We start from the raw sequence: 8,370 nt of genomic DNA, 5'->3' as shown, positions 1-8,370 counted from the left end.
TGGTTCAGCTTTTCACTGTTTATGCCTTGAATATGTTTCTGACCCCGTGCACACAGACAATGAAATGCAATCTTTTCGCTCTAGTTAAGAAGTCAGTGATGAACTCAAGAACAAGGGATCTGGCCTGACTAATTATCAGAGATGTCCTGTCTTTGCAAGACAGTTGTGATCTAGTATGCTGATTTGTAGCTATGTAGCAGGGCAAATGGTAAACAACAAAAAAAATCCCAGTCTATATGTAGAGGCAATGGATTGTAGATGGACCGGCTTTAAAAGTATCTGAAAAGCTTGTCCTGTTTGTAATGACAAACTGGGGGCTGGCACATAGCTCTGTATTTTTCTGCTTCTGAGCTTTAGGGTTATTGCCTCATTTGAAAAAGAAGTGCAAAAAGAAGTGAGAACTTACAAACTCAATGCCCAGTATAGAGGGCCTGCGGTGTGGTCCTTACCCCCAAATGCTCTAGAGACTTTGGATCAGTCCTTTCAGTTGCCCAGATGCTCTGCACCCCAGCACCCTGCAATATCGGGCGCTGGGCGTATGGCCTGCAAGGGGTATTTGAGTATTTGAGTGCTGAGAGAGATGACCCCGCTCCAGGCGGGGTGGGAGCCCCTCCGCAGCACAGGACTATAGCCACGGCTCTGCGAGGACCGACTGCTGCTGCAGCAGAAGTGAAGACTTGTTAAATGCGTGGGACAAAGTGTGTGTCAGCAAGAGGCTCTCCGTGGCCCGGTCTGCGCAGGCATGAGCACAGGGATCAGCCAGCTCATCTCCGCCCTGGCGATGGCTGCTTTTCTCTAGTGAGTGATGGGAGCCTCTGTATTGAGCTGGAAACAGCTTGAATTCCCTGAAGGGAACATGCCATATAAATGTACAGGAATCTTATTTCCAGTCTGGCTTGTGGTGTTGTTAGCGGAGGCTCTGCAAGGCACAGACGTCAGAATAAATGTGACCCTTTTAAAGACGGCTGATGATGCAAAGGTCAAAAAAAGTGATTGACGAGGAGAAAAGTACATGCTAATATTTCTCCAAGAGGAAAAAGAATTACATATAATGGGTGTAATATTCAAAAAGAGCCAGCACATATGGTGAGTGATGCCAGCATTTTAAAGGCACTTAAGCCTTAAATTTCCCCTTGATAAAAGTTATGTCACTCTTACACAGTGCCTTACACTGACATGTTTTATGGGCAAAGTGTCACACAAACATACCCAAAGGAGAGCAGAAATGCCAGCGCAAGCAGCAGTGCTGCAGGGGCAGCAGGCGGGTGGTAGCCAGCTCCCTGCTCAGGGCTTGTGGCTCTCTCCAGTGGAAGCCTCTCCTGCTTCTTGGGTTGTGGCCATTGCATCAGGTTCCTCCTGAAAGGTGTGCTTGTCACAGGTCTGGGCAGAAGGATTGTGCCTTCTGCAGGTTTTTTGTTGTCCGTTTTCCTACAATCAAGAAGAAACAAATTCCCCTTTCTGCTCTGCCTTAGACAGTTAGCAGCTGGATTTGATCATTGTCAACAGCATCACACCCTTACTTGGACATGTCCAAGGGTAGGACCTTTGTAAATCCTGAGCTGGCCTTTTGTCCAAGCTCAAAATCTTTGTCTCAAAGCTCTGTATTGCGAAATGAGGAATAGAGGCTGCTACAAATTCAGTGCTTTAAGCAGGAAAGGGCACTGGATGCAGGGCTGAGGATGCAGCAACGTGATGGAGCACCAAGCACCCGCCCCGGCAGGTCGGCTTTCTGTGCCTGCGCAGGGAGCAGGTTCCAGCAGCAGGGATGCAGCATCAGAAACCCTCCTGATTTATTGTCTCTAAACTGGGTGCACAAAAAAATCAGGGTAGTAATCAAAGTGATAAACTTTACGCTTCTCTATCACATTGAAATAATTGTTCTGACTGAGCATCGTTATCCTGCCATTTTTCTGCTCCCGTGTCACTTACTGAAAATAAAGGCTCACTTCTTCCATTATAATGAGCTACAGTTTCAATAATTCACAAGGACTTTTACTGGGCTTTATTTTTTAATCTTCATCACAAGGTTATAAAATTTGTACCACTCTTCTAAGTGTTACTGAAGTATCAGCAGAAGGAGAAGGCAAGCACACATTTGCTGCAGTTTATTTAGTGGGACTTTCCTATGCTATATTGGAACCTATTATTATTGCTATTATTTTCCCCAGTAGCTACTATTGGGGGAAGACTAAGACTTGGAGGACAATATGGAGCTGGCTTGGGATGGAATTTGGGCCACAAAGATACCATCCAGTGTTTAGAGACAACATTTTCTATTCCTGATTACTTTGTTACCTGGAGAAGTTTCTGAAGCAGTGTAATCCTTGCACAATTATTCTAGGCTAAAGAAGTGCCATTTTTTTTTTCTCTCCCTCTTCTATTGTTTCTTACTGGTTTTGGTGTATGATACTTCCATATATGCTCTGTACATATTTAATTTTCCATATACAAATTTCTGTCTGTCTTCAGGAAACGAATATGGAACTTTTGTGTCATTAATCTGGTAGCATCTTGAATTATGGTGCTATTTCTGAAAGCTTTCTTCATATATATGAAATGATTATTTGACAGAACAGTGTTCAATATTGTTGGAATAATTATTATGCTTGTTTAATACATCAATTTAAGCTGTTATCATGGGTTCTTTGAAATGCTCGATAATTACATAAATAGTCATGAAACATTCTACCAATGCATCTTAGTGCAAAATATTGCTGCTGATCTTCTATAAACACAGAACTAAAAATTGCATTTGTGGAAGGAAGAGGGAATTCATGGCACCATGCTGAATAAGTTGTTTCCCTTATGCATACACCTGAATACCAGGCAATTCAAGCATCAGACCAAGAAATAAACTGTCACCGCCTCTCTTGCTTCCCTTCTCTCTCCTTTTGGTTTCTTAATTGCTGCTGCCTGGGTCCACGCACAAGAGCTGGCTGAGGCTCCTTCACCTGCAGGTTGCTGAAAATTTCTTTTCAGCTGCAGAGGTTCTTGGGCATCAAATTGCGCTGTTAATCTGGATGATCTGGTACCTTTCTCTGAAGTTGGCCATTAGATGATGATTCAGAGCAGCATACGAAAAGCTTTACTGCAATGCAGCCACCTCTGCTAGTGACGGCCGGGCACCCCGGGTGGCAGGAACCCGGCGGGGTTGTGGCAGGCTGCGTGGGTCCCCGTCTGCAGGCTGGGTGCTGGCTGTGAGCTCCAGCCTCCGGTCGGCTCCTCCGCACCCTCCTCGTGCCCCGATGGCACAGCGCATCCTTAAAACCAGGATCCCCTGGTTATGTCCATGACTCCTGTTAAGATGACTTTGCTTAACCAGCACGGTGTCTTGTGCCTGGCGTGTGCCAAGGGTGCGTCTGCTTTCTGCAACCAGGAATTTCATGACCGATAAAGCCGCGCTTGGCCCTTCCCTCTCCGGGGCTGCATCTGCTGCTGCTGCCTGGGGGGTTTCAAGCAGGGCCTGGGAATGCAACAGCTCTATTGATCTTTATTCTTCTGGAGGTTTGTTAACACATTATTAATTAGCACGTGAGGCCAAGGGGAGGTTTGTTAGCACTTTCATCTGCCATTTCCAAACTTCTCGTTACTCTGCTCTATTTGCACTGGCACCTATGAAATGGCTTTTTTCTTCTTTTTAAGAAACAAACCAGAAATGTGTATGAATGTTGGTGTGAGCATTCAGCAAGCCTGAGAAGATAGGCCGTCTTAATTTGGGAATGGTGAGGGAAGGATGCCCTAGTGCCATGTTGCCAGCCCAAGCAGAGGACGGACAGAAGAGGGTCTGCTGGATGCCTCAAGTCAGCACTTCTGGCAGATTTCCTAAGAATATATCAGTGCTTCGAATCAGGGAGTCCTTAAACATTGGATTGGGGAGCATCTGAGTGAAGATCTAGGATTTGACTGAAAATTTCTTTCCTTTGTTCAAACTCCTCCGTGGTGAGGGGTGGCAGGAGCACCCCCCCTCAGCCGTGAGATCCCAGCCAGCGCTGACCCCCTCCCCGTTTTGGAAGGGAGCATCTGGTGCTGTCGGCTGAGCAGTCCATCATGGCTCGGCACTGCTGTCACCGGGAGACATGGTGGAACGAAAACAAAAGACGTGACAAATTTGTCCTTTTCTCTTTTATAATTAACCAAAATATCTCATTGTGTAGCAAAGCATGGCTCCTAATTAACAGACAGGCGAGAGGCTATTTTTAAAATCCAGACCCCCAGTAATTATATTTGCAGCAGAGAATGATATTTCAGTCAAATGCGACAGACAGTGAGCCAAGCTCCCATGTGAGGTAATTAATATTTCACACCTGCCAAGCAGATCAGCAGCGGGGAGAGGAGGGGATGGCATTGAGAAGGGGATGCTGCGCTGGGGGGGCCGCCGCTTGCAACACAGAAGACCAAAAATCCTTCACTTGGCTGTACAACGGCCAGGGAAGTAGGGCTTGCTAGTGTTGAGACTGAGAAAGAGGAGCTGCCCAAAGCGGACATCAGCAGAACGGCTCTTGTTAGGGAGAGGGTCTCAGGAAGGCTGTGTCCAGCCTGGCAGGAAAGGAAAGGGAAGGGAAATAATCAGAAACACTGACAATAACTTCGCCCGTTTGGGAAGTAGATTCCAACATCAGGACAGTCGGCCCTGTCCCTTCCATCATAAAGTTATTTCTCTTTTACTGGTCCCAGCGAGGCAGCTGGAGGAAGCCGTCGCCTTGCGCTCAGCGGCTGCGCTGTCTTCCAGGGCCTCTGGGCTCTGCCAGTCGCTCCGTGTGCTGGTAATGGATGTAACTGCACCTCTCCTGTGAGTTGTACATATTAGCGTGTTCATTTTCCCTGTTATGGAGACAAAAGCATGTATTTTCCTTCCCACTGTTTTTGCTGTTCAGGATTAATCTGCCCATTAATGGATAATCTGTCAGCGTTTAGATGCATTGAAGTTGGGAGGAGATTTACAGGCTTGTGATACCATCTGCTTTATTAGAATGGTTTGAAAACCTGACGTTCAATTTGTTCTGCAGGATTTGACGACAGATTATTCTCTAGATTCCAAAATAATTAAGAAAACCAAAAACCAGAGAGAATGGTGACAAGGAGGATGGGCAGAGGGAGGGGAGGCAGCTCTCGACCTGTCCTCTGGGTAGGAAGGACTGACTAACCTTGGCGAAGCAGCCCGGGCTGCAGAGCCTTTCTGCTCTGCTTTGTCCTCTGCGTGGCAATAAAATGCCACCAGAAGCGTGGCTGGGAGACCATTTAGCCAGCAAGTCTGAGTCTGGAGGATAGCACAGCCACAATTTGTCTCTTATGCCTTGGTAGTAATTATAAAGTTTTTGTGTTTAACGAACAAGCTGGTAGCGAGGCGGTGGTTGTGTGTTCCACAGTTTGCTCTGGAACAAGAGCAACATGCTGGCGAAGGTACCTTGAATGCTGCAGCTCTGAAAGTTTCCTTCCCGAATTATGGAGGAATCTCGCTCAGACAGGGGACTCTATTGACCTCCCGCCACCATCCTAATGAGAAAAGATGATGGTAAAACTCCAGGGGGAAAAAAGGCAAACAAACCTTCTTTCTTCCATAAAAACAAACCAACAAACCTGTAACAATTAATCTGAAACCATCGAGGAGAGGTCCCAGGAGAGGGCTTGTGTTTCCAAAGCGCTCTCTGAAGCACTTCTTATAAGTAATGGAGCCTCAGCCTCCAGGTATCGATCGTGTGCCCTGTGTCACCAGAGCGCTTTAGCTAAATGATGCGGCGTCACTTCTCATCACCGATGCTCTCCCTAAGATTACAAATGCTGCTGAGAGGGGCTGCGTCCCAAAGGGTCAGAGGAAAAGTTCTCGGAGGTGGAAAAAACCAGTCGATTTGTAGTATTCCTCATCCCAAACTTACAGTGAAAATGCCCTCGGTCCTCCAACTGCGCCAGCCAAAGTCATGTTGAGCAGCACTAAAAGCCTGCCTGTTGCAATTCTCCTTCTGTGTAGGATAGCACGGGAAAACACAATTCCTGCTACAGCAGAGGCTGTGTGCTGCTGCCCTTCTCATGAAGATGCTGTTTGCTCTTCTGCATCCACATTCGTGCATGTACTGATCTGCTCCCCTCAATCCCCATTGCGCATCTCCCCCAGCTCCGCCCTGCAGCACTCCCCAGGGCTTCCCCTTATTACCCCCTTAATGGATCCCTGGGTTCTGTCTGTATAAAATTAAGGTGCTCTTTGTTCATCATAATTGCTTGAGATCCTTGCAGAAAAGACTTTCTAAAAGCACAAACCAGAAATATTCCCATATCGGAGAGTTCTGCTCTTCACAAAACAGCTGTCGGAGGCTGTTCTGCATCGTGGCAGGACCTCCAGCAGCAGTAATTCTGGCGTGGTACTGCAGGGGGAAAATGCATTTGATGGAGCTAAAAAGAAAAATATCTGAAAGAAAAATGTAATTGGAGAAACCACAGTGTTTATTAATAGTGGGCAAAGGGGAGCTGTGGAAGGATGGAGGTGTCTCATCCTGCTGCCTGGGGATGCAGAGCTGGGAGGCAGGCAGCCCGCGCAGGGTGGGCTCACAGCGACTGCAGCAAGTCGCAGCGCAGCTGGCCGTGCAGCGAGCGCAGGGACCTGCTGTAACACTGGTCATACATGAAAATGGAGAGAGCAACATGGGTAGGTGGATGTCTGGGGCCCGCAGAGGGACTGGAAATAACAAGCCTTTTTTCTCATCAGCCTCGGATTCTCTGTCTGTGAAATAACTTGTATTTCCAAATCAGAAATGGGAGGATTTAGCCACAGCTCCGTGGCTGGTCTGGCTGCATCCCTCGGAGGGGACAGGGCAGAGAGGCCCAGCAGTGTTGAGACCATCCCCACTGCTCCTGGGCACGTGGGCAGCCCATGAACCTGCTGTGGCTGAGGAGGTGCCATCCTGAGCACGGAGAGGACAAAGGTGCTGTGCCTGGAAAGCTCTTCTTGGGCCTGAAATCCTTCCTGCAGCTCTGGGAAAAACCAGTGTCGTTAACTCTCTGTTACTGTGGGAAGTTTATTCATCTTGGTCATTTCTAATGCATCTTTTATTATCTCATGAATAGATTTTTTCCTCCCCCTACATCATCACAGAACTGAGAATATAGTTTTGGGATTGCGTCCACTATTTGGATGTCTTTTGATGCTGCTTCTTTAGTTGGACTTTATCAATAGCATTATACGAGATACAGTATAATTTGTATGGTGAAATAGCCCTATAATTTTAAACGCTAATACTGTTGGATGTTTATATTTTAATGCGACTGTCCTGTAATCCCCGCCTCCTTCACGGCAAGAGCTAGGCTCGTAAGATGCCCCTCGCTCCCCTTCCCAGGAGGTTTAACTGGATAGCATCTGATTGCATATGCACTTTGATTTTCAGTGATACTGGAAGCTTTTTGTTCTATTATTCACTGTAGGTCTGTGTTGTCTGTGCTTATTATGTGCCATCAGAAGGTACCTGGGAGTCTGCAGCCTTCCCAGCCACTCTTATTGTACAAACACATCAATAAATAAGTGGTGCCTGAATTTAGCTGTGTGCTCATAAGTGTTAGCAGAGCCCTGTCATTTTTTCAGGTCATCTAGCACTGGCGTTGAAATAGTTTTGCTGTTGCTTCCTTCTCTTCAGGGGACAACCAGAGAAGCGGCTCTTAGGTTTCTGTTTCATTTTATTTATCCCTCCAAGACCAAGGACATGACTTTAAAATCAAAACAAGAGGGTATTTTGAATGTGGCCGTTACAGTTTCCAGTGCGGTGGGTCAGTAGCAGCAGGAGTTGGTAATGACTGAGGATGCTCCTGTCTATGTATTTGAACAAACCCTCCTTTGAAAAATGGAAAGACTCGTACCTCTGGGACATCATTTCCCAGGTAGAAAACAGCAGCACTTTATTATCAGCAATTGCCAGGGTGGAGATGAGAGCCCTTTCCAGTCCTTTTCCCCTGGTGCTTTTAAAGATGCCTTTCACTGCTGCTAGTGATGAGTTTTACAACTCATCTGATGCTCCAGTAACACCTGGCACTAACCTGATATTTACTTAGAGTAAAAGCCATTCCTTTATTTCCTAATTACAATTTTGGTTTCTCTCCGAGAAATACTACCATAGTTTTCAGGCTGCACTTACTTTACATAAATTACAGCCGGAGGGGGTGTTCTCCCTGGAAATAAAGGCAACATAGGCTTGGTTTTTCCCCTAATCTTGGTCAGTGTTGCTTCACCAACGACCTTTGCACCTACTGAAAGCAGCTACCGCCATCCGCGGCTGCTCAGCTGTGGGGATGCTTTACCGGCCGGCCCCCGGGCCGCCAGCGGGGCTGCGGGCGGGAGCGGCGCCGCCGAGGGGCACTGCCGCTCCGCGCTGCTCCGCGCCGCTCCGCGCT

Source organism: Calonectris borealis, chromosome 26 (genome assembly GCF_964195595.1).
Source record: "Calonectris borealis chromosome 26, bCalBor7.hap1.2, whole genome shotgun sequence".
In the NCBI taxonomy this organism is placed as follows: domain Eukaryota; kingdom Metazoa; phylum Chordata; class Aves; order Procellariiformes; family Procellariidae; genus Calonectris; species Calonectris borealis.
This window is presented reverse-complemented; position numbering follows the sequence as displayed.